This window comes from Panthera tigris, chromosome B2, assembly GCF_018350195.1.
Source record: "Panthera tigris isolate Pti1 chromosome B2, P.tigris_Pti1_mat1.1, whole genome shotgun sequence".
Lineage (NCBI taxonomy): Eukaryota > Metazoa > Chordata > Mammalia > Carnivora > Felidae > Panthera > Panthera tigris.
In genome coordinates this window covers 40413456-40439857 of record NC_056664.1, presented here as the reverse complement: position 1 = coordinate 40439857, position 26402 = coordinate 40413456, and the positions used below count along the sequence as shown (strand labels likewise).

At 46.7% G+C, this 26402-nt stretch overlaps 1 protein-coding gene across 11 annotated transcripts in view; it reads left to right on the top strand.

Moving 5' to 3' along the window:
• TRERF1 (transcriptional regulating factor 1) overlaps window positions 1–26402 on the top strand; it is a 226213-nt gene that overhangs the window by 12595 nt on the left and 187216 nt on the right. For 4 of the 11 annotated variants that reach the window (XM_042986369.1, XM_042986368.1, XM_042986367.1 and 1 more), the window contains exons 1-2: window positions 7217–7365; window positions 7788–7869. The exons of 1 other annotated variant lie outside the window; for it this stretch is intronic. The gene's annotated coding sequence lies outside the window, so the exon portion shown is untranslated. Of the gene's footprint in view, window positions 1–6897; window positions 6933–7033; window positions 7158–7215; window positions 7366–7474; window positions 7521–7787; window positions 7870–26402 lie in introns of those variants that run through there. 6 more of the 11 variants (XM_042986361.1, XM_042986366.1, XM_042986355.1 and 3 more) reach the window with 4 other exon arrangements.

Genomic DNA, 26402 nt, shown 5'->3' with positions numbered 1-26402 from the left:
CCGACTTCTGCTCAGGTCACGATCTCGCAGTTTGTTGAGTTCGAGCCCCTGTGTTTCCTGCCAGGACTCATGGGTTCTTGCTCTCCCTCTTAAAATTGTGGTTCCTATAGGGGTTCTGGAAAAGTAGCTGTTATCTATACTTACATTTAAATTGCCCCGTGGTGCAATGTAAAACTTTTTAATAGATTTGCATCCCCCTAGGAAATTCAGTTAATCTCTCTCTCCCTTCCTTGCCCTCAACAGCTAACAAAGCCACCCATTTGGGAAGCATCCTGGGCCGCCACAGCCCTTGAGCACCACCCATGTACTAACACCAGAGCTGAAATGTGTGACTCCTCAGCATGACTTCTGGGCAGGGGCGGGGATTTTTAGCAGTGGTTTCCAGAGTTAGTCCCTCTTTGTTTTTTGTATTGTATTCAGAATCTACTAAATATACTAGCTTTTTTTTTCCTTCTCTTGGAACTAGGACTTAAACTGAGGACCTTCTCATAGCCTGGAACGTATTTTCTCTCTCTGGCCAGAAAGTTGCCTGAGATAGCAATCTCTTAGCATTACTACACAAACACCAGTTAGCCTCCTGTCTTGAGTAAGGTCTGCTCTGTCAACACCATCCTTAACAGACTTGGGGGTTGAAGTGACTTATGCTGTCTTATTGGTTTTCAAATGGGAGCCCCATAAGCCCTTCTGTGCCATGATTTTTTGCTTTCACTGCTTGGGTTGTTACAGATTTAAGGAGGATAAAGAAATGAGCCTGAGTAACAGCCTACAACCGTATTGTTTCATTGCTTTAACTTGCCGTCACCACTGAGCCTCCGTCAACAACTGCATTAGTTACAACCTTACATCCTTCACTCATCCCTAGAGCACACATGGTCCCTTGACTTGGTCATGTTGCCTCCAGAGACTTCACCCTGCAGCCTTGGATAGAGCAGGAAGCATAGTGGTATATGCTTCTCCCCTATTTATCCATACCTCCAGTTTTTCCAGCTTTTAAGAAGTTTTCCTCACCAGCTACCTTTAATATAAAGGAACATATTATCCAGAAGGGTTCCCTTCTTCAAAGAGTTACCACATATATTGTCTCATCTTTTCTCTGAAATGCAAATTTTCTCTCAAAGAAGACAAACTTTTATTTCAAAACGGGGTCACATGTAAACATAATTCCAGCTGTTTGAAATCCGGAGCACGCACACATCCACACACACACACACACACAAAAGACTCCTAGAACAATAAACAAATGTTCGCTGGGCCTAAAACATTTTATTTGGTTATGAGTTGGATACATTTCCATTTCTATTGAGCTCTGATCTGTTCTTGAGATAGGCAACTAAGCAGCGTGGCCTCAGATATGATCCTTTTCTTGTGGAAGCCAATAGCATTCCCTAGACTTTCAGTCTGGACAGTGGAAGGGGCAGGAGAGGTCTTGCACCCAAACTGCAAAGGAGAGAACTTAGATCCACAGTTCCGCGCGGGGTAACAGAACTGGTAAGTAGGGAGTTGAGGATTTTGCCTAGTGCATCTGATTCCTAATCCATTCAATTTTGAAGTGGCTCTGTGCAGATGAGTATTTTAGGGGAAAATCTACCCCCAATTTAAATTTGCCTGTTCCTCTGTTACCCATTCCTCTGCCCATTTACCTTCCCGTACATTGTCTTCTGTATGGTTGAATGGGTCCTGAACAATTACTTGTTCACCTCGCCCTCTGCAGTATTTATTCCATTCCCATCATCCTACCCCCCCGCCAGCTTACCTCCCAAAGGCAGGTAAGACCGGTGCCGAATGTCTCACAGTACTAAAATTGCCATTTTGCATGTACTATACTCCAAGCCGGTACTGTATTTCCATAGCTTAGAACATTTTATAATTATTAACAATTCATAGTAATTGACTATGTCTGATAATCTTAAATTTTTAATGTTTTAGAAGACAATGATTTCACTTTTAAATTTATTTCAAATCGATTTGAAATATTTCAAGCATTCAACAGAAGTAGGGAAAACAGTATAATAAAGAGCTTCAACAATTATCCATATTTCACTAATTTTGTTTTTTTTGTTTTGTTTTGTTTTTTAAAAAAAAATTTTTTTTTTTAACATTTATTTATTTTTGAGACAGAGAGAGAGCATGAACAGGGGAGGGTCAGAGAAAGAGGGAGACACAGAATCTGAAACAGGCTCCAGGCTCTGAGCTGTTAGCACAGAGCCCGATGCAGGGCTCGAACCCACGGACCTGATCATGACCTGAGCCGAAGTCGGACGCTTAACCGACTGAGCCACCCAGGCGCCCCAATATTTATCCCCTCTTTTTGGGGTGAGGGGGCTGGAGTGTTTGAAAATAAGTCCTCAACTTACACTCACCCCAAATCCTTCATTATGCATCTCTAATAGATAAGAACTAAAGGAGAAACATAACCACATTGCCATTATCACATCTATAATATCTATTTCACATATGTATGATACCTACATATATCATATCACCTTGATAATCTCTTAACATTTATATCAAGTCCACATTTTAATCCCCCATCTCAACAATGTCTTTTTAACTACTGGTTTATTCACATCAGAGCCACACAAGATCTAAACACTGCATTTGGTTTACTAGGCATTTTAAAAGCCATTATCTACATGCATTTGATCTTCACATTAAACCGATGAAACACGTTTGTTTCTGGTTCACAGATGGGTGAACTGGGGCTCAGAGACGTTAAGAAACCTCCTCGAGGTCTCACTGCTGATAGAGCCAGGCCCAAAATTTGAATTAAGGGCTGACAAAGTCCAAAAAAGAGTCCATTCCACTCCTTCCCTTTCAGGCTACCAGAACTTTCCCTGTGCTGCAGAGAGGCAAGAGGCCTAGTGGTTAGGAGAGAGGGTTTGGGCTAGGCTGGTCTGGCTGCGAATTGGAGCAGGTTATGTAACCTGAACCTCCATTTCTGTCTGCATTTGTAAAGTAAGGATAATGACGGTTTGGGGCTGATTAAATAGGCTTGTACATGTCTAGTACTTAGCACAGCACTTGGCACATAGAAAGCCCTCAGTAAACCTCGGTGATTATTATTAGTGTACAGGAGGAGAAAGAACCAGAGTGTTTGTTTTTTTGTTGGTAGCTCAGGAAACGTAGTTCATCACTATTAACACAAATTGTTTAGGATGGAAGTTGAAGTGGGGGGTTGGCGTAGGATGGGAGTGGGGTAGCCATTCTGCCTGGATTGGAGAAGGGAGCCCTGGACAGAAAGACTTCAATAGGCATCCAAAGGGTTCTCTGAAGGCCTCAGCTGGAAAACAGTTAAACATGTCTTCTGAAGGCTAACCCTGGCTACCTCCACAGAGGGAAAAACAGTGGGTGTCAGACAGGGTGGGAGGGAGACTTCTCAATGTTTATTTGAATTTGGAACCATGTGAATGCATTAAAAAACAATCTCTTATTATAGGGGTAAACACGGAGAATGGTAAGACTAGGATCTGATGAGACTAAGAATGAGCTCACATTTTTTTTGCAGCCCTAGGAGGCCTTAGGTCATACAAGGTGGGCTTTGCACCAGGATTAGGACTATTTCAGCTTGACTCTGATTTCAAAGATCCAAGGTGACATTTTGATTTTAGTTATCCTCCCTCAGATACTCACTCTAAGAGTCCAGGACCACAGTTTACAGATTTGGGGTTATCCACCCCGTGGATTGTCTTCAAGCATATGCATTGTTGTGGGTTGAGCCTATTGGCTAAATAACGTCTTTGCATGTGTCATCCGTGCATCTAGCAGTGTTTTCGAGTTCCTTGAGCCATAGATTATTTTTGATGGTTAAATAAGTGAAGATTCTGGGAACCTGATTTTCTAGACTCCTTGGGAAGGGAAGAGGCACATAATCCCAACCCATAATCAAGAACTTGTCTAGCCATTGTTCTAAGGCCTTTACATATATTAACTCATTTAAAACTCACAGCACTACACCGTAGACACCATTATCCCAATGCTACAGGCAAAGAAACGGAATCAAGTGAAGTTAAGTAACTTGTTCAAGGTCAGAGCCTGCTGGACTAACCATGAGGCAATACTACCTCTCTGTTGGTAGTGGCCAAAGCATGCAGGGGTCTTTGAAGGTGACTCAAGCATGGCTGGTTGTGTAGCAGCAATTCCTTGGGTCCCAAATTCCAAACCCTTCCTTTTCTGCATCTTCCGGTTTAGGAGCAGGAAAGGCCAGAGTGTGAATTTCTGACCCTGGGCAATTAATTTACTTACTCTCTCTTAGCTTCAGGTTTGTCTGTGGGGGTGGGGGCAGAGGTGGGAGGGACAGGGGAGTTTTAGATGGAAAGACCTCTCCTTGCATTACATGTACGGGTGTGTGCTGGGGTTGGGGTGTCGAGGTGCGCTGCTTTTTCCAGGTCTCTTAAGGTTAACAGGTAATGTTTGGAGGTTCTGTCCCAGCTAACTCCGTCCAAGATGTCAGGCCCCCAGGCAGTGATGGCGCTCAAGCTTAGCTATTCTTCCTCCACTAGGAAAAGGGCTGTCACTGGGGCCAGCTCCGGCTGCAGCTGGGCTGGAGGGAGAGGGAGGGGTGTCCTAGGGAGCGTCTTTCTCCCTTGAGGGTGTTAGAGATGAGACTGTGTGCTCAACAAGGCTTCTTGGAGGTAGTGACAGTGCAGAGGAGTCCTAAAGGTCTAGCAGGAGTTAGTAATAAGCGATGGAGGGGTAAGGGTTAGAAATCGCCCCCCCTCCCCCGCCCCAGGCAGAACAAAGAAGCACCACCCGGCTTACAGTACAGAGGAGGGGCTGGGAGAGTGGAGAGGTCCGTAGAGGCGAAATCACGCAGGGGCTTCAGAGCTTGCCTTTATTCTAAGAGCAATTGGGAAGGTTTTGAAGGAGTGTAGATAGGAGTTTTAGAGACTCCTCTGGCCGCTAGAGAATGGGTGGGAGGGGAAAAACAGGCTATCACAGAAAGCAGTCGGGTTGGTTGTAAGAGACCGAGGACCGAAGTAAGGGCGGGGGGGGGGTGGGGAGCAGCGACCGAGCATCTGAAGCCTTTCTCCGTCCCCGCGACACTGCGCTGTCCGTCAGCTTTCTTTGCTTCTATGGAAGGACCCCATAAAGGAGGGCTGGGCACCGGCCCAAAGCTTATCGAGTGACATAGCCCAGAGCCCCCTCTTCTTGCGGGGGTTCTCTGGTCCAGGAGCCTCAGAACTGGTAGGGTTAGGCGGGAGAGCTTACCATTGCTGAAGAACCGTTACCCCTGAAAATACACACAAACCTCGGCCGCTTTTGGCAGCAGCCTCCTCCGCCCATGACCTCATGCTTTAAGCTCCCATATAGCCTTCCCCCGCCCTGTCCCCACCCAGCGCCCGAGTGGGGGTGGGGGGGTGGGGGACAGTGGTGAAGGTCCGGGTAGCGGGAGCACCTTACTTATGCTGCGCGAGATTTTAAGGGGAAGGGACGCAACAATTTCCCCACACTGAAAAAAAGCATGGTTTAACTTTCCCTTGAGCAAAAACTACTCTCTTGTGTTGTGGGCCCTTCAAGAGACAGATGTCTCAGACCAGACTCGAGGTGGTCTGTTTAGCCGGCCACCTTTGGTTCACGTTCCCTCGGACCGGGAGAGAAGCCTGGAAACGCTGGGGTCCCGCGCCGGACCGACGGGCGGCCGCGCCTTTGCGGGACCCGGGGGCCGTCCCGCTCTCGCCCCCCCTGGCGCCGCCGAGGTTTGAACCCTAGGCTCGCCTTTCAGCCCGCGCCCTGCCCCCTGCTCGCAGCTGCTCTCGGTTTGGGTGCAGCGGTTTCCCCCGCAGAGGAGGAGGAGGAGACAGCGCGAGGAGCGACTCCCGGCTCGAGTTTCCGCACCAATGCCGAGCAGCCCCGGGCGGCCCCCGGCGACCGTCCCTCCTCCCCGGCACCACGTTCCACAGTCATGGCGCGCGAGGAGGGGCGAGCGCGCGCAGCCGAGGCATCCGCGCCCCCTCCCCTCCCCTCTCGGCCCCGGCTCCTCTCCTAGGCAACCTCCCTCCCCGGCCTGCAGCGCCGCGGAGATGGAGACCCCTCCCCAGAGAGCTGCGTTTCCAGCGCCGTCTGCAGCACCCCCTCCCCGCCCCCATCGGGGCGGAGGGATGGAGCCGCGCGCTTCGCGAACCTCCAGCCCCTTCCCGGGAGCCCCAGCCCCTCTCCCAGCCCCGCCGAGCCTGGGTGTAGTGGGGGTCGGCACGGGCCCTCTCCCCGCACTCCACCTAAACCTTAGTATCTTTGCAACCCCTTAAAAAATTAAGTGAACCCTCCCCCCCCCCAACCCCCGTCGTTAAATTGCAAAGCGCGTTACAATAACCGGGACGGCTACGCAGGAAGCAATCCTGCACTGGTCCGGGTCTAAGGCGGCAGCTTCCCGGCCACGCCGCCTTCTCCCGGGCCTCGATTTTCCGGTCACGCCGGAGAGTCCGCCACACCCCGGGGCTGACAGGTCCCGCGCGGGGCCGCAACTCGGTCCGCGTCCCCCGCCCCATCCTCGCCCAGAGTCTCGCCAGCCTACAAAAGGTGCAACTTCACGCAAATGCAGAGCACACAAATAAGGTCGGCTGCGCATCGCCGGGGAGGTTGCGAACAATGCGCCAGGCTGCCCGCGCCCGCCGAAGCGCGGCGCCCGGAGGGACAGGGGGCGCGGGTGGGGGCCGCGGCGGAGGACCCGCCGGCCGCGGCGCTGGACACCTTACTTCCTGCTTCCCCGCCCGCGGCCAGACCCAGCTCTGCGGAGGGATATCTCTCCCCTCCTCTGTCCCTCGCTCCCTTCCCCCGCCCTCCCCCTTTTTGCTTCTGCTCCCCCCCCCCCACCCCGCCTTTCTCCTTTTGCAAGAAAATAATTTGACAGTCGATTTGCTGACAGGGGAGGAATTTGCATCCTGGATTAAAAAAAAAAAAAAAGGCCGAGAGGAGCTTGGGAACGGTTGCTAGGGGTGGGTAATGGGTGAAAAAAGGGGGGCGCCGGGGAGCGGATAAGGAAGGTTAAGGGAGGGGGCGAGGGTGGGGAGCAATGCAAAAGGTAAGGCCAGGTTACCGCGGCTCGGCCCCGAGTGGGCTGCGGCCGGGGGAGGGGCGAGAGATACATATGTATTTCTGTCTCCCTAGCACACCCCCTTCCCTCTAAGCGATGGCTGAGAGGCGGTGCATGCAGATGGGGAGTAAGTTTCCTGAAGGGGAGGGTGGATGCACGCGCGCGGCCCCGCGCTGCAAATTTCCACCGGGGAGGGAGAGTGGCTGGATGCGGAGAGTTTGGAGTTGCTTGCCGCGGAGGGCTGGAAGGGGAGCAGGGCCGCGAAAGGGGGCTGGCGGGCGCTATATCTGGGAGTAAGTTTCCAGGATCAGGAGAGCCTGCACGCTTGCACGCTAGTAAGTTTCTGGTTGGGGAGGGCGCGTGGGGAGGAGGAGAGGGAGGGGTGCATGTATATAGAAGGGGGGAGGGGGGAGCAGATTTCCTGCGGGGAGGCTGAATGCATATGGAGAGTAGATTTCCTGAAGGGAGGGTGGAGGCGTAGACGGACCGAGTAAGTTTCTTGCTGGGGTGGTGGCGGAGGTGGTGGGTTGGTGCTTTGGGAACCCGGAGCTTCCTCCCCGGGGTGAGGGAGCATGCTGTTGGGGGTGGGGTGGGGGCGGCGCAGGGCCCTGTTCCCTGCTGGGGAAGGGGCTTGCATCTGGGGAGTATGTTTCCTGGCGGAGCGATATTTGTTTACAGGCTGAGGGCAGTACTGTAAGTGAGTAGCGCTTCGAGAAGGCGGCTCTGACATAAATTAATATTGAAATTACTCCATCAGCTCTGCTCGCCCCCCATCTCATCCCCCAAGCGGAGTCTGGTCTTGTCGGATTGCCCATGCACTTGTTGCAGAAACAGCCAAGGTAGGCAAGAAGCTTATTAAGTTTCATTTAAAAAAATTAGTTGGGGGATGCTCCGTGAGAAGACGGGGGAGGGGAGGGAAAAGTCTCCCCCGCCCCCCCCCCGCCCCACTTCTTTACTTTCAGTATGTTAGCAGGGCCTTCTTTCTGCTTCCCTTCTTCGCTCTTCCCTCTGCGGGCTGTCCAGCATCCCAGCCAAGGGGGAGGGCTGAGGTGGGCGTTATAATTGGCAGCCCCCGCTTAAAGGGTGGTGGTGGTGGGGCTCGCAGTTGGAGGTTGTGATGTTATAAAGCCTTCATTCTTCCAGCCAAGAAACCGCAGGACCCTAGGGATGTGCCTTTGGGGGTTTTTGACATGATGCATATATGTATGTATATGCGCTTGTAGGCTCTTTGGGGGCTGGGTACTCCCCCAAGTTACAGTGGCCACCAGGACGAAAGAAATGTGTAAAGGGGTAGACTTGCCCCTTCACTCCCTAACTTCAGTTTGGGAGACTGGGAAGTTACTCCTGGTGGGCTGAAGAAATAGATATTGAAGAACAACACAAAACCACGTATTCACTGGCGGAGGCCAAGAGCACCTGGCGGGCAGCGTCCAGCATTGGGCTGGATGGAGCATGTGCGCCTGCCATCCTTAGGTTAAAGAAAATGACTTCTGGTTCCTCCGTGTGCCTTGGACTCGTCTGTTAGAGCCAGCTTGTGGAAACTCTTCCCCAGACTAGACACGGCTTTGGCAAGTGAAGTGTTGAAGCGGGTTTGCTAACAGCCTGGCCTGGGCTGTCTTGTGAAGTACATGGATGGAGGTGATGCTTAGGAATGATGGATCCAGGGATGGCCGAAGAGTTTTTTCAAAAATGCCTCCCAAAAGCCGGCTGGGTTCACTTTTTAGCAGGCCATGGAGGAGAGCTTTGAGAAAGGAGTTTTAAGTTGTCTCAGTTGGTACCGACCTTCTGCATCATTTACCGTTTCAAGAAAGCAATCTGGTGATGGAAAATGTGGTTTTTTGATGCCCACTGTAAGACTAACAGGCACTACTCTGCGCTTAACCAGTTAACCATCAGTCTTGGCTTCTCCTTGCTTCTCTTTTCCTGATTTTCAGCCTGCTGGTTTCTGCAGAGAAGTTGTAGGTTTTGGCTGTCAGGTACCTTGATTATGCTGGGAATTTTCACTTCGCCAGGGTAATTTTAGCACCAGGGATTCAAACCCAGGCATGTTTAGTAGGGTCAGGGAGTAAATGCTAGGTGTGTGGTTGACTAAAGTTGGTTAAGCTTTGTGCAGTTCTGTAGACAGGCTCAATTGTAGCAGGGGAAAAAGTGAGTTTAAAAAAAAAAAAAATTCCTCTCCGTGTTACTGATGTCCTGGACAGTGCTTTTCTTCTTTCCTTCTCGTCATCCGATTTCCAGATTGAGAATTTGATTTTTGGCAGCTTGAGAGCTGAGTTCGTTGGGAATTAGGTATTATTGCCACTTACCAAATATTCCTAACTGGGCATTAGTTGAACAAATTTGCTGTTAGTTTTCTCTGCTGAAAATCTTAGCCGGAATGGTGTATATGCTGGAAGGGTAAACAAAATCTTTATGTGTATTTATCCCAGGGTAGTAGAATTATTTACATGTCTACCCTTGAAGCCTAGAGCACTCATTCAGGTTTTTTTTTTCCCCCTACGTTTATGAGATTTATTTTATTGTCTTGCTTTGGCCATTAATCAAGTCTCAGTAGCTTTTTTTCCCCTCTTTTGCTGAGAATGTTCTCCTGGTAATAAAGGTTTGAAGGCCCATGAATCATAATTCATTCTTTTTAAAATATTGTGGTGATTGTCACGATTTGATTTATAGGAATTGATACTGGGAGTGACACGCCTCTTTGGGCCCCGCCCTTTTAGGCATGTCCATTTTCGCCAAAGGATTGTTTAGAAGCCAGCTTGACATCTCAAAAAAAAAAAAAAAAAAAAACACCCAACATTTCCCTTCTGCTTTATGGGCATTGAGAATATTAATTTTGCAGGTTCCATAGTGAACATGGGTCTTTTCACAGCTTGGTAAGCAGGCTTCCACATAGCAGGCATGTGTTAATATCACATAGCATTTATGTGAGCTTGCTGTGAAAACAGTTGTTCTATGAACTGTGTGGAAAGTACTCAGTTTTGCCTCCTTTAACTCGCTTGGGCCTGTGGTTTTTATTGAGGTAAGAGCTTTCATTGTAAAAGAGGGGGCTGCTGCTTATATAATAAAATGTGTGGCCACAGAAACAAAGCTTATTTAGAAGATTCTTTTTCTCCTCCTTTGATAGTTGGTCAGAATGACCAAAAGCATTGATTTTTTTTGGAAAGTATAAGGGTTCTCCTTCAAGTTGATTGATCAGAAAGTGTTAAAATTGTCTTGCATTCGGTAGTTGGCCCAGTTTACAATATTTGTAAAGTGACGAAGAACTTTTCAGGTGGGGGGGGGATGTCACTATAAAGAAAAGTGGGGAGGGTATCAGTTTCTAGCCATTTCTGGGTTTCGGACTTTTTGTCTTAAAAATGCAGATTCTGTCCATGAGTTTCTTCCATCTCTGAAATTTCTGTGACTTGGATCTTGTGGAGAGAGGTCTCAAGAGGTCTCGACAGGCTCTTCCTGGGCCAACGGCCAAATTGCTTCACGGACTAGGACGAGTTGATTAACTTCTGTTTTTGTCTTCTCATGGAGAGAGTGGATTTGTACCTTGGCATTCCAAAAAGGACTCTTGAGTAGCCTGGTAATTTTGACCACCAAACACAAGGAAATACTTTCACAAAAGTCTGCCACTGTCTTCAGAAAAAAAAAAAGTGCACGGTTGTTTCCCAATTATATGTGCTAATAGAGCGTGGGGCACATAATCCCAGGCACCCAAAATAATTTCAGTTAATCTTGGAAGTTTCCCCTCCAGCCAGCTGGTTTACCTGTCTAATTATGCTTGGTCAAGTCCAAGGTTAATTGAACTGTTATTCCCAGGCCACAGGAGGAGGTAGGCTTGGGGAAGAGTGGGACACCAGGAAGCTGAGTGTGGCTTTATCCACTTTCTGTGGAGAATTCACATGTGGGTAATTGGGATTTGGTCATATGTTTGTGATAGAGTTCATGATGATGATATTGTAATACTGTCATTTCTAGGATATTCTGTATTTCACCATGGGCATTTTTTTTTGGGGGGGGGGGGGAAGCTCTTGATGTTTTTATTGACTTTGAACATTGACATGAAAAGTGAGGATCCAGACACGTGGCTCAGACCCCAGGCAGTACAAATGGATGCTGGTTGTTCTCTAAAAGCCGTTGAATTCAGCTCATTTTATTTATGACCTCATAAAACTGTGTGATTTAGGGAGAAGGGAGGATTAGAATCAGCTGGGATCTTGTGGATTAATAATATTTCTGAATTTGCATGTTGGAGGGGAACCAGAGAAATAAAGGGGAAAGTAAAACATAGTTGATTTTTTTTGTGGGGAGAGGGCGACAAGAGTAGCTGACAAGAGTGGTTATTGGCATAAGCTTGTCAATGAAGATGCTGTGGCATTTTAAGGAATAGTACGGTCCTGGTAACAGAAGTGTGATCCTCGTGGCTCTCTTAATAAATCTTTTCATCTGGGTTAAAGAAAATGCATAACAAAAAGACCTTGTGATTTTTTTTTTTAAAAGAATTTCTAAGTACTTATGGTATCTGCTTGTAAGGTCGTCTGGTTAATCTGGGTTTGCTGAGGAAAAGGATGCTTTTTGTTTTTTCCTCCTCGAAGGCAACAAGCTGGGGATGGGTGGGTATGGCCAGCTATTGGGCTCTTGGTGCAGCGACACTAAAAAAAATTTTTTTTTTTTGATGGAGAGGAAGGGGAAAAAGAACCTGTGGGCCTAAATGGCAGTGATAACTCTGGGCTTCTAGAAGATAACAATTACGTATTTTCATGCCGTAACCGGATCTAGTTTAGTACATTCAGCAGCTACTTACTGAGCACGTCCTATGTGCTAGGCACTGGCTTAAGGTTCTGGGAATAGGTTGATAATTAAAACAGACGTCATCAACTCCCTCTTCCCTTCCCCCACCCCACCCCTAGCTTACAGCCCAGAGGGGGTGGCAGACGTGTACAGAAATATATATTGCAAAATGTGGTAAGTGCTTTGATGAAATCCCAGGGAACAGTGACCTGGACTTACTCAGCTAAAGTAGCCTATAACAGGCACTCTTAGGTTTGTCAGAGAGCACCAGGCGGTGGGGAGCCTATGTGGAAGGATTTTGGTTTTGGAGGGGGGAGGGGAACTAAAAAGAGGCACAGGCAGACAAGGGGGATGGAGCGAAGGCAGCGTGAGGCGAATGTGCGGGACTCTGGAGGCCTTGAGAAGGTTGGGTTTCATTTGAAGTGTAGTGGGAAACCACTGAAAGTTTCCAGTGGGAAGTGACACCCTCAAGTCTTGATAAAGGGGCTTGCGGTGGTGGAGGGGGCAGGTGTGGGGTCGGAGAGCCGGCCAGGTGAGGAGGAGGAGGAGGTGACAGGGAGTGGAGGGAGCAGGTGGGTGGAGATGCACTTTGTAGGTAGAATGGGCAGGATGGGCAGGGTTGCTGGTGGGTTTGATGGTGGCTGGGGAGGAGGAATCCAGGATGGCTCTGGGGGGTTCTGGCTTGAGCGTTTGGGTAGTTGGGTGGTGCTGTTTGCCCAGATGGGGAAGATTGGGAGCGGGAGGGGGATGGAATCAAGCTATTTCCGTTTGGGCCCTGCTAGGTTTGAAATGCCTGTTAAACTCAAGGTGGAGATGACAGGCTGGCAGTCTGACAGTGGTGTCCAGCACCAAAGGAGTGGCCAGGCGAGAGATAAAAATGTGGAAGCCATCAGCCAGGGGGTGGTATTTAAATCCAGGGGACTGGGTGAGATGTCCTAAGAAACCTAGAGAGAGAGAGAAGGAACGGCTGTGTGTGTGTGTGTGTGTGTGTGTGTGTGTGTGTGTGTTTGTTGGGGAAGGGGTGGTGGTTGAATGTTTCATGAGGTTAATAAGGCCAGAAAAGTCACCCCTGGATTTGGCAAAATGGAAGCCACCGGGGACTTTTCAAAGAACAGCCTCAGTGGAATGCAGGGAATGGGGGGTGGGGAGCAAGATTGGAGGGGGTGGGCAGGGCACTAGAAGGTAAGGAACTGGTCAGCACGTGTAGACAATTTTTTGGCAAAGGTTGATGGTGAAAGGGGGGCAGAGAAATGGAGTGGGGGCTGGAAGGACGTGTGCATAACGGGAAGCGGTTTTTCGGGTGCCGGTGTTACAAATTTTGAGCAAATGGGAGAGATCCTGGAGAGGGGGGTGATTGATGAGAGCAATGGGTGAGGTCAGGACAGCTGACGAGAGCCCTTGAGAAGGTTTCAGGAAGATTTGGCCTTTCCCTGGGGGAGGAGGGTGGGGGGAGGGCCTTCCATCCTGACCAGAGGGATAAGACAGGTGTAGGTGAGCAGGAGGTGAGGGAGCTGTACTCTGTCATGGGGTGCTCTGGGCTGAGGCTGCACCCTCCTTGGGAAGGGGTCTGGACTCAGGACTTGACACCAGCCAGAGACTTTGAAGGGTTAAGACTGCATCAGAAAATTGTACTGCATATTTCTCAACATTTGACTGCATTACTGAGCAGTACAGAGGCAAGCGCGGATTCTTTCGCTTGGGGAAGAGTCTTCAGTGAAAGTAATTTGGGCCTCACGTAAGATTTATTTGAAAACTATCATTGGAAAAAGACATCTGTGATTTTCAGCCCTGTTCAAAAGTTGGTGGGCACTGTGTCATATGTTTTGGGCAAGAAGCTCCAAGAAAGGAAAAAAAAAAAAAAAAAAGAGGCCTCTCCTTCAGGCTGCCTTTCACAAAAATATGCCACAGACTGCCAGCCCGGGTGGTCCCCAACCGTGGTGCCTGCATGGGAGGTGGGTGGGCAAGGAGGGACTCAGAAGACCTGGGTTGGGGTCTTCTGGTTCAGCACCGTCCTATGGCTCTGGACAAGGCGGCCTCTGGGGCTGTCTCAGCATCTGTAAAAAGAGGGTGACCCCATGTGCCACCTCTCCTCTCAGGAGTTGCAAGGAAGCAGCCAGATAATGTATGGAAAGTGCTAAGTAAACTGTAAGAGGCCTCCTCCGTAGGAAGACAGCAGCGAGGTGAATTGATCTTCGGTCAGATCTCCTTTTCAGATAAAAAAAACTGACGACTGGGAGGGGCAGAGACAGAGGGAGAGAGAAGGTCCCAAGCAGGCTCTGCACTGACAGCCGAGAGCCCGACGTGGGGCTCGAACTCACAGAACCGTGAGATCATGACCTGAGCTGAAACCAAGAATCTGTCGCTTAACTGACTGAGCCACCCAGGTTGCCCCAGTCATTTCCAGTTTTTAAAAAATATTTCGTGCTTTTCACGTAATCAGACCTCTGGCCTCTGAGCCCCGGAGGGTGATGCTTTATTTATTTATTTATTTATTTACTTATTTATTTTTGAATTGCTTCATATTATGGAAAAACGTGAAATGTAACAAAAGCAGACAGACTAGGGTAATGGAGCAGTTACTGAGGGGTTTGCTCACCTGTGGATAATGGGACTTCTTGTATTTGTATAACAAATACAACTTGTCAGTTTTGAGAGATCAGTGGAACTGATATCAATTTGGTTTCATAGAGAGGGGGAAATAATCAACGAAAAATCAGAGAGAGAGGAAATGGATGCCATCGTTGAAATGACTAGTGTTTACCCAGCTTTTTATTGGTCCAAAGCCTCTTCGGCGTGTCTTAGTTTATCTGACAACAGAAACATCAGCCATCGGAGGTGGATACTCTCATTTTACAGCCGAAGAAAGTGAGGCTCAAGAAGCAGGATTGAAAAAATACAAATAAGTGATTAACCCAGAATCACATGTCCAGCTAGCATCCAAAGCCCTGTTTTAATGCCAGAATTTGAATGGTCTCCAAATATTGTGCACCTTCAAATAGATATTGCTATGAAGTATTAAATAAGAGTATCGTACAGAATATATGCAGAGGACTGTGGACACCAAGATCACCTGGGAATTTCGGGCTTATAAGTCCCAGTGACCTTAGTTGGAAACACTCAGATGATTTAAGCATGTTTTGGGCATTACATTTTTTAGAGCTCGAATCGTCTGGCTCATTCTGGAGCACACAGCTTTAAGGCTGCCTCATAATTAAAGCCAAAACTTGACTTTAACAAATTGCATGGCTGTTCTCCATCAGCCTCCTACCCTTAGCCCCGTCCTTTCTGCAGGGCCCCTCAGTGGAGGAACCTGGACAATCGGTATTCGTTTCTAGATAGCCTGGCCTCCAGTTTCCAGGCTCCAGCTTTGGACACACTGGGCTCTGAGCAGGTTGCGATCTCAGCTTCCTGAGGGCCCCTGGTCATCACAGAAGCTACGCTGAGGGCCTCTCCTTGTCTTGGGAAACCACCTTCAATCTAACTTATTTGAAAGATGTTTTAAGAAAGACAAGAAAAAAAGTTGGGAGTTGATGCCCAAAGAGTTTTAATAGGGGTGTCTTTTGAGCTCCCTCTGATGTTCTCACAATGGGAGACATCAAACTCCCTTAAAATTCAACTCAAGGATACCCGTAATGAGGCTGATTATCAAGTACTGGGGCTTGTTCACTTTTCTTTTTTAATTGGGTGAGCACAAGTGAGCCGAGGGGGTTTTCTGGGGAGCCACAGTAGGTAAGGATGTTTAGAGGCCTCTCTCCTTTGGGAGTCTCAGCTTCTTTAGAAACCAGTATGGAATTCAAACAATTTCACTGTGCGTATGCTCATTCCTTAACTCTTCCTTGAGGGCCCTGTGTGCCTGGTCCCGGGCCAGGGCTGTGGGCTGGGCTAGAGAGGGGACTCACTTGGGCTGCCTCAGCCCTTGCTATTGTCATACTTACCATCAGGTGTCTTTCACCCCTTCTAGGCTGCCTTGGGGAGGGCCGAACTGGGTCATCATTCATTTTTTGTACCCCCAGCACCTGGCACAGAGGCTGGCACTAGTTAATGCAGTATAGATGCTTATGTATTTAAGAATCAACCGGGTTTTTTTTTTGTTTTTCTTTTACTTCTGGTTCCCCCCCTCCCCAGGTCCCCCATTGGTTCTTATTGGAGGGAGAAATCCAGGCCTCTCTGCCCGCCAGGGTCAACCCTTGCAGCCACTGAAGGAGACCGGGCTAGAGAATGTTTCCTCCCCCCGCCCCTTGCCTCTCATGGCCTGGCAGCCTTTAGCTGGGGTGGTTTAACTGAGCTCTCAAATTCAAGTGCAGCCCCATCCCCCATCCTTTTTAATAAGTGACATTTTGTTAAATCAGTTATTCGAGGCCTTATCTATATTTCTGTCTGTGCTGCCTTAGTCAAAATAGGAAAGAGAGCGAATATTAGATTTCTTTACCCGCCCCCCCTCCCAGTTGGAGCAACTCTACGTAAGATTTCTGATGGGGCGGGGGTGATGTGTCCTTGAAGAAGTAAATGCTGCGTGCAGAAAAAATGTGGAGGGCTTTGACTTGTAGCGAATGCTGTTTTTCAGCAGCTGTGATTTTTCCATTTTTCTTTTTCTTTCTGTTTTGATTAGCGGAACTCATTGTGCTCCAGGGTTGGGATTGCGTTGGGGGAGGGCGCGGAGGGAACAACATTTACTGGGAGAGCCGGAGTTGGGGAGGAGGAAGGAGAGAAGGGATTTATTGAAAATATATGTCTACTTCTGCTATGATAAAGCGGCAGGCATGTAAAAATGCAACGGGGAAATCATTATTGTGGTAATGTAGGCAGAGCTCCGCTTTCTCATTAACAGAGCTTAGCTCACGTGGAGGAGGGGGCGGCCAGGCTGCTTTGAGAGTTGGGGTATTCAATAATAGCAGAAACTCAGGGGATTGTCTCCACCCCCCCCCCCTTGCCCACCCCCTTTGGCTGCCTTCTCCTTTCTTTCTCCCAACAGTTTGTAACCTTTTTAAAGCTGCTTGTTGGATTGCATGGTCTCCATTGTCACCCGCCACCCCAAAACGCTGTAAGGACTGTTTAATTTTTAAAGTTGGAGGGAATGAAAATAAATTTTCTCTTGGGAACCCAAGGAGAATTTTGGCAACACACTGTGAGTCAGAGATTGGATTATATCCCTTGCATCCCGGAGAGCACCAAGAAGAGCCTATTTAGGGGCTCAGGAATTTGCATATGCTGTGGGGTATCCAAATGAGGGTTTCAAATTGCTTCAGGAGTAGTTGCTGCTGTTTATATAGAGACCTTACTGTGTGCCTGGCCCTGTGCAGATGTGTTAGTCACTTCAGCCTTATAGCAGCTGTAAGAGGCAGATGTGGTGCCCACTTTATACTTGAGGAACCTGAGTCTCGGGCGGGGGGGGGGGGTGCGGTGTCAGCACCTTGCTTAAGGACACACAGGTGCCGAGTTGCCAAGCTGGTCTCCAGACCCGCCATTGACAGCTAAGGGGTAGAATGTTCAGATGTTCGTGAGAACCTTTCCCAAGCCCCTGGACAGAGCTGAGGAAAAGATCAAGGTTAGTGGCTCACATCTTTGATAGAAGAAGTGAGAGAGTGCCCTCTTCCCCATTCCTGCCAGGCTACAGTGACTGTGTCGGTGCTGACAACTTGGTCATCAAGCATTATCGAGTGCCTCCCATGTGCCAGTGGCTGGAAATAACCAGGGCAAGTAAGAGAAGGAGTTCAGAATCTGGTAGGGACAGCTATGAGAACATATAAATCTGATACACAGGGCTGCCTGCCTAGAAAAAGACCACATTTCAGAAGTAGTAAGTGGGAGAGACTGTGTAGAGCAGCCAGGGAAGTCTTCAGAGAGAGGTGGTACATGGGTGGTCTTCAGATAGAGGTGGTACAGGGTGGGGTTGTGTGGGTTCTCCGGGGGATTGCCAGGTAGGTAGGGGGAGGGGGAGCGACTAGCAGATAGTATGGTGAGTATAGGAAGCTACATGTAATCTGGCCTTACCCATCTCCCCTTATTTTCCATTACCTTCAGTTTAATGCTCTAGAACTGTGCTATCCAATATGGTAGCCACTAGCCATGCATGGCCATTTAAGTGTAAGTTAATGAAAAATCAAATCAAATAAAAATTCAGTTCCGCAGTTGCACTAGCCACATGTCAAGTGCTCAATGGCTACATGTGGCTGGTGGCTACCATATTGGAAAATGTACGTGTAGAACGTTTCCGTTAGTGTAGAAAGTTCTTTTAGGTAGTGCTGCTCATGAACTTTGCTCTGAGGCTTCTTCTTCATGGAAGGGTTCCTCCTTTGGCCCTTAGCTGGCTCACTCCTACTTCTCCAGAGGCCTTCCCCAAGCACTCCAGGCTGGATTGCCATCCCACTGTCTATCTGGATTGCAGTGATCCCTTTCTCTGGCTGTCTGCCCAAGGGGACTTTCAGCTTCTTAAGGGCATGAGCTAGGTCGTGTTCATCTTTGTGCCACGTGGTGTTTATCATTGTGTCCCCAGCACCCAGCCAGGGTCTGGCACCTATGAAGTTGTCAGTGACAGTTGCAGGGGATGAGGCTGGAGAGGTAAGAAGGGATTGGGCTGAAATGGGATCTGATACCATGATATGAAGCTTAGCCTTGACCTGGTAGGCAGTAGGGGAGTCACAGAGGGTTTGGAGTGAGGAGAGGTGTGTGGGGAATAGGGACAAGTCAGATTTATGTATTAGGTCACTCAGAGAGGTATGGAGGACAAGCTGAACCCGTAGGCCAAGAGATCAGTTAGGAAAGTATTGGAAGTACAGGAGCAGGAAGGTAAGGATATGCACTCTTAAGCTGTACCCGTGAGTTGGAAAGAGTAGCATCGCTGTCTTGCCAGGTCAGGGTTTCCTACCATTTCTGTTTCCATTTTGGATGCTCTCATCGGTTTCTAAGGCAAATTGCAGAAAGCCTTCCCTTTCACTTGTTAGCAGGTGTTAGCAGCTTGTTAGAAAATATTAGCAGGTATGAGGAAGAAAATCACAATTGTCTTTAATTCCTCCCTGTTAACATTTTAATAATTTCCTTCCAGTACTTTTTCTAGGCAGCATAGTCTGCTGATTAGTAGTTTTAAGTTCTGGAGTTAGTCTGCCTGGGTTTGGATCCAGGACCCTTCACTCCATGGAAATAATGGGTCTGGGTGAGATGAAATGAGGTGATACATGTAAACATTTGGGGTGGTGCCTGGCAGTTAGTAAGTTCTCAAAAGGGTCCCTCCGTCCCTTTCTACTTGGAGGCCCCCAGCCTTGTTCACTTTTGTAGATGGGTTGCCACCCCCCCCCCCCCATTCGTGCCCTGTGCTCACCTGTTCATTTCTTTTCAGGGTACATTTTACTCTATGTGGTCCCATGTCTGAACCCTTGTAGCAAATCAGAAGCTCAGAGCACAGAGGCTGGGGTTTCAGCTTTCTGTCTTCTTTGCTCCATGACTGATTCTCCTCTGAGGACACTTTTGGGGGCTTAAATTTAAGAAGCTTGTAGAGAGTTTTGCAAAGGAGTCTGGGAAGTAACTGCGATCCATGTAGGCTCTTTTGAGATGGTTAAAAGGAACCAGAATGGCAGGGTTAGAGAGGCCTAAGAGGATTATTTTCTTTAGGAAGGTGATGCATTGTGCTCTGGCCATGGTGACCTCACATGGTACACGTTCGGGGATGGGATACATTTAAAAATATGACAGCTACCTACTAAGCGCAGATGCATGTCGTCATTTTACATCTATGACCTCACAGCAACTCCCTGAGGAAGGCGTTATTATACTCATTACACAGGAGAGGAAATGGGGGCACAAAGGGATGGAACCGGCTTGTTCAAGGTCTCGTGGCTAGTAAATTGCAGAGCAGGAATTCAAACCCAAGAATCCCAGATCTGTGTGACTGTAAAAGTGAGTGCCTCCCATTTAGCTTTACCAGTCAGTGTGGACCGAGTTTTATTCAGAAATGTGTCTGGTGTGATACAGAGGAAGGGGCACCACACCGACCCTGGGAGGGTATTCCCGGATAGCGGCGTGACGCTCAGAGCCTCATTTCCTTTATTCTCAGTACCTTCGCTTTACTGGTTGACAAGGTTTATTGTAAGAATCAAAGGAGATAAAGGATGCAAAAGTGCTATGGCAGATAATAAAGCCATATACTTCACTCTTCTGCATAATTGTTTTCTGGAAGAACGAAGCCCTGTGGTGGCTGGGTCCCAGTGCGATATCGGGGTTTTGGGCACCAAGTATGTGTGTGTCTCGCAAATCCCCCATTATTAGCTTCCAGGCACGCTTGAACCTGAACATGCTCTTGATTTGGGCGAATGGTTGGTGGCTGGGCACATGATGGATGGATCTTTGACCAGAGCTGGAGTGCTCTACATAATCTTGGGAAAGTCACTTCACCTTCCTAAACCTCCCTCTTCTGAGATGGTCACATCTACTCAGATGGGTCGTTGGGAAGATTAATGGCAGAATGTGTGTATAAATCAGTGCCTTGTCAACCAGATGGCGACATGTATTTGTGCAGTGGAAGTTATGGACTCATGGTCTGTTGAGTAGACTCTTGGCCCATCCCCTTTCACGGTCAGAATGTCATGGCTCACATTTACACAGTGTTCTCCTGCCGTTAAGACCTGGAGAAGACACGATTCAAAATTCCTCTGGAGCTAAGACTTTTCCACTGAGATTGTGTAAATGACAAGTGAAAGTTCATAAAACTTTTTAGTTTGGATGGGAAGGCTACAAATAGTGCGTGGTGATTATAGAGAATTTGGAAAATATTAGCAGGTGTAAGGAAGAAAATCACAATTGTCTTTAATTCCTTCCTGTTAACATTTTAATAATTTCCTTCCAGTATTTTTTCCAGGCAGCATAGTCTGGTGATTAATAGTTTAAGTTCTGGAGTCAGACTGCCTGGGTTTGGATCCAGGACCCTTCACTCCATGGAAATAATGGGGCTGGGTAGGAGAATTGAAACAGTACATGTAAAACATTTGGGGCTGTGCCTGGCAGTTAGTAAGTTCTTTTTTTTTTTTTAATTTTTTTAAATGTTTATTTATTTTTGAGAGAGAGAGAGAGAGAGAGAGAGACAGAGCATGAGCAGGGAAGGGGCAGGGAGAGAGGGAGACACACAATCCAAAGCAGGCTCCAGGCTCTGAGCTGTCAGCACAGAACCTGATGCGGGGCTTGAACTCACAAACCGTGAGATCATGACCTGAGTCGAAGTCGGACCCTTAACCAACTGAGCCACCCAGGTGCCCCGAGTAAGTTCTCAAAAGGCATAAGCTATGCTTTAAAAATAGCACTGAGCTGGGGCACCTGGGTGGCTCAGTCGGTTAAGCGTCCACCTTCAGCTCAGGTCGTGATCTCACAGCTTGTGAGTTCGAGCTCCACATCACGCTCTGTGCTGACAGCTTAGAGCCTGGAGCCTGCTTCGGACTGACTCCCTCTCTTTCTACCCCTCCCCCACTCATGCTCTGTCTCCCAGAAATAAATTTAAAAAAAAAATGGTATTGAGCTAACTTTGAATGAGACTTTTTCTTACAGTTTATTTTGAGAGAGAGAGTGAGAGAGACAGCATGAGTGGGGGAGGGGCAGAGAGAGAAGGAGAAAGAGAATCCCAAGCAGAGTCTGTGCCCCTTGAGTGAGATTTAATATCTTGCTCATTAAATATTGTTTGAATTTTTTCATAGTTTTTTTAGTATATTCTCATATGGATTCTATGTTAAACAAATATTTATGGAGTACCTACTGTGTACCAGGCACTGGGTCCCATAATTTATTTAACTAATTCCTATTATTAGAAATTCAGCTTGAGTAACCTGGGTGGCTCAGTCATTTAAGAGTCTGACTGTTGGTTTCGGCTCAGGTCATGATCTCACAGTCCGTGAGTTTGAGCCCCTTGTCGGGCTTTGCACTGACAGTGCAGAGCCTCCTTGGGATCCTCTCTGTCTCTGTCTCTGTCTCTCTCAAATAAATAAATAAACTAAAAAAAAAATTGGGGGCGCCTGGGTGACTCAGTCATTTAAGCATCTGACTTCAGCTCAGGTCATGGTCTCATGGGTTCGTGAGTTCAAGCCCCACCTCAGGCTCTGTGCTGACAGCTCAGAACCTGGAGCCTGCTTCAGATTCTGTCTCCCCCTCTTTTTGCCCCTCCCCTGCTCACACTCTGTCTCTCTCAAAAATAAATAAACATTAAAAAAAATTTTAAAAAAATTTTAACTTGTTTATCATTTTGACTATTGTAAATAATGCTTCCGTGAACATCCTTGTTTATAAATCTTTGATCACATCTCAGATAATTTTCTTAGGATAAATTCCTGGAAAGAAGAATTACTATGTTAAAGATAGTGGGTGTTTTCAGGTTCTCAGTAATGTTTCCTAATTGTTTTTCAAAACACTTTTCATTTTTTAAAATATTTTACTGTTTCAAGAAGATTTTAAAAATTTATTTTAGAGAGAGAGAGCGAGCGAGCAGGGAAGGGGCAGAAAGAAAGGGAGGGAGGGAATCCCAAGCAGGCTCTGTGCTCGGTGCAGACCCCCACAAGGGGCTCGATCTCATCACCCTGAGATCCTGACCTGAGCTGAAATCAAGAGTTAGCAGCTCAACCAACTGAGCCGCCCAGGTGCCCCAGGGGAATCTGAATTCGAACTCACAACCCCGAGAGCAAGAATTATATACTCTACCAACAGAGCCAGCCAGGTGATCTCAAGTTTATTTTGAGAGAGAGAGAGAGAGAGAGAGAGAGAGAACGCTCACCTCCGTGCATGAGTCAGGGAGGGGCAGAGAGAGGGGGAGAGAATCCCAAGCAGACTCTGTGCTGACACACGGAGCATAGAGCCAACTCGGGACTCAAACCCACAAACCTCGAGATATGACCTGAACTGAAATCAAGAGTCAGACGCTTAGCTGACTGAGCCACCCAGTTCCCCCTCTTGAAAACATTTTTAAAGATTAATTTTCATTCATACTGCTAGTGTGTGGGAGTACCGGCCTCACTTCATCCGGTCTAATAGTATTGTTTTTCAAAAAAGGGTAATTCTTGTGTAGCATGTATTATCCTTTAAACCATACGCCACATTACTTCTCTGGGGCTCAGTTTTTTTCTTGCTGTAAGGTGGAGTACAAATGTCTCTTGCATGATAACCACTATTAATTAATTTAGCAAAATCTTTGGATTTCTGTTGTGGAAAGACTGGGCAAATGACCTGAATTATTATCAAAAGTACTTCTTTCCATCGAGTTAGAATTTCTTCATGCTTATCAAAAGACTTTAGGAGTGCTTTTGTCTCAGTACGCATAGAGTGTGCGAACAGTCATTCCCTGCCCAGGGCACAGATTCTGGTTTGTACTGGCAGGTGAACAGCGTTCTCCGTATGAGTAATTGTTGCTAATAATTGACTGTGGAATTATGGGGTCTCTGTTCCAGTGTTTTAGGAATTTTTCTTTTTGAAACTTTATAAGTTTCATAAGTTTTATAAGAAGCTACTTTCACCTGCCACAAGGGTAAGAAAATAGTGTACTAGTTTTGTGTGAAATCAAACATCGAGAAAAGAGTTGTTCTACTGAAAACGCTGAAAAGCATGAAGACAGTCAAAACCAGTCAGCATTCCCTCATCTAGATTGAACTTCCATTTAAAAAAAATAGTGTGTTTCTTTCTTCTTTCTGGTATTTTTTCAACATACATATCTTTGCATAGTTGGACCCATTCTGTGTGTGGGTTTTTTTTTTTGTTTTTTTTTTTTTTTTTATAAGAGCTGACCCTAGATTAATCCTTTAACCATTTCCTGGACAGTTCAAGCTCCTTACAACCCTTAGACTCCCTTTACCTCCTTTATGCCTTTGGAAGTCTTGTGATTTTATTATTTATCTATTTATCATTTAGAGTCAAGTTAGTTAACATATAGCATAGTATTGGTTTCAGGAATAGAATTTAGTGATTCATTACTTATGTGTGACACCCAGTGCTCATCCCAGCAAGTGCCCTCGTTAATGCCCATCACCCATTTAGCCCATCCCCCCACCCATCTGCCCTCCATCAACCCTGAGGTCTTGTGATTTTAATTCTCTCTGTATATTAAACCCCACAAGACATGGACTTCAAAAGTCAATAATAATTTAGATTAATCCACTTGTTTACTCTTTTTGCTATTCTTCATTTCTTCCTGTATGACTATGCTCATGCTCCCCTCTCAGATTAATTTCCTACTTTCTGAAGAAACACGCCCTTAGTTGTGTGTGTGTGTGTGTGTGTGTGTGTGTGTGTGTGTGTGTGTGGTGAAGGATGCCTGCTGGTGTCACATTCTTTCAATTTTTGTCTGAAAATGTCTTTTTCACCTTCATATTTGGAGGATATTTTCACTGGGTATAGAATTGTAGCTTGCCTTTTTTTTAATCCTTTAAGGATAGCATGCCATTGTCTTCTAGCTTCCTTTATTTATGTTAAAAAGTTATCTGTCAGTTTTATTGTGTTTCTTTTGAAAGTAGTATTTTTTTCTCTTTAGATTTTTTTCCTAAAGATTTTATTTTTTTAAAGTAATCTCTATGCCCAGTGTGGGACTTGAACTTACAACCCCAAAATCAAGAGTCACATTCTCCACCAATTTAGCCAGCCAGGTGCCCCTTTAGCTTTTTTTTTTTTTTTTTTTTAGCAACTTTATTATGATGTGCTTAAGTGTGGTTCTCTTTGTATGTATCCCCCGTGGAGTTTGGAGTTCTAGAATTCATGGCTTGATTTTTTTTTTGTCCGTTTTAGAATATCTGGGGGGAGTTACCTTCAAATATTGTTTAAAAAAAATTTTTTTTTAATGTTTATTTATTTTTGAGAGAGACAGAGACAGAATGTGAGTGGGTTAGGGGCAGAGAGAGAGGGAGATACAGAATCGGAAGCCAGCTCCAGGCTCTGAGCTGTTAGCACAGAGCCCGACACAGAGCTCGAACTCATGAGCGGTGAGGTGAGATCATGACTTGAGCCGAAGTCGGATGCTCAACCGACTGAGCCACCCAGGTGTCCCTTTGAATATTGCTTTTGCCCCATTATTTTCTCCTCTTCTTAGACTCTGCATAATGTTAGACTCTTTTGTGGTATCCTACGTGTCCCTGAAGCTTGTTTTTGTATTTTCTGTGCTTTAATATGAGTATTTTTTTTCTACTGACCTATCTTCCAGTTCACTAGTCATCTCTTTACTGTTTATTTGTCGTCAAACCCATCCAGTCAGTTCTTAATTTATTTGGTTTTATTGTTCATAAATATCTTCTTTATAAAATGATATTTTTAAATTGTTGTTAATGATTGTATTTTTCTCTTGGTTTGGTCGTATTTCTTGATGTTCTTGGTAATTTTTGTTCAAATACTGGGCATTTTAATTTTTAATGTTTTATTTATCTTTGAGAGAGAGCGAGTGTGTGAGTGGGGGAAGGGCAGAGAGAGAGAGGGAGACACAGAATCCGAAGCACGCTCCAGGCTCTGAGTTGTCAGCACAGAGTCCAATGTGGGGTTCGAGCTTGTTTACTGCAAGATCATGACCTGAGCCGAAGTTGGAAGCCCAACTGACTGAGCCACCCAGGCGCCCCAAATACAGGGCATTTTAAATGGAAAATGGAGTGGATCAGGATGTTGTATCAGCTTAGTTCTTTTAAGGCTGGTCTGTTTGTGGTCTGCCCTTGCTTTTAGAGCAGGTGTTTTTTAAGGTCCCTCTTCCTTGGTAGGCCCTGAAAGTCATGATTTGTTTCTCTACCACTGTGAAACTAACAAAATCTCTGCTTAGCTTTTCCAGTCTTTTAACAGCTTTTTTACAATTTTTTTTAACGTTTATTTATTTTTTGAGAGACAGAGACAGAGCATGAGCTGGGGAGGGGACAGAGAGAGGGGGGGAGTCACAGATTCTGAAGCAGGCTCCAGGCTCCGAGCTGTCAGCACAGAGCCCGATGCGGGGCTCCAGCTCATGAACCATGAGATCATGACCTGAGCCGAAGTCGGCTGCCTAACCGACTGAGCCACCCAGGCGCTCCTTAATAGCTTTTTTTCTGCCTGGATTTCTAGGGTGTAGCCCTGAACACACATGGCTTAGGTGTCAACAAATGCTTTGAGGGGAAATTGCTGCAGAGTATTGGGCTCACTTAAGAGCACGTCACTTTTCCCCAGGATCTTGGCTCTCAAAGCCTGGATGTCTTTATAGTCTTGAACTCCAGCGTTTGACTACTTGGTACAGAGGGAAAGCTACTGCAAACTTTAACTTGCTGCTTTTTACCTCACTGTTGGTTATAGCAGATCAGCAAATGTTCTGGGTAGAAATACCAGCTGCTGATAGACACCTCACTGAGCTTCCCTTTCTTCTAGGGACATGGTTCTTCTGTCCTAGCCGCCTTGTAGTCCCACATCTTTGAACAGTTATTATTGTTATTATTCTTATTTTGTATTTTACTTACCTTTTACAATTGTTCTTTCTATACAGGAGGGTTGACTTAATAGCAGTTATATCATGATAGTTGAAAGTGAAGTCTAGTTTTTTAATCCTTTATCATTTGACATTTTAGGTACTTTGTATGTCCTTAAAAATTCTTCATTAGGTGATTTTTAATATCTGCACATAACTGTTTCTTATGGCTCC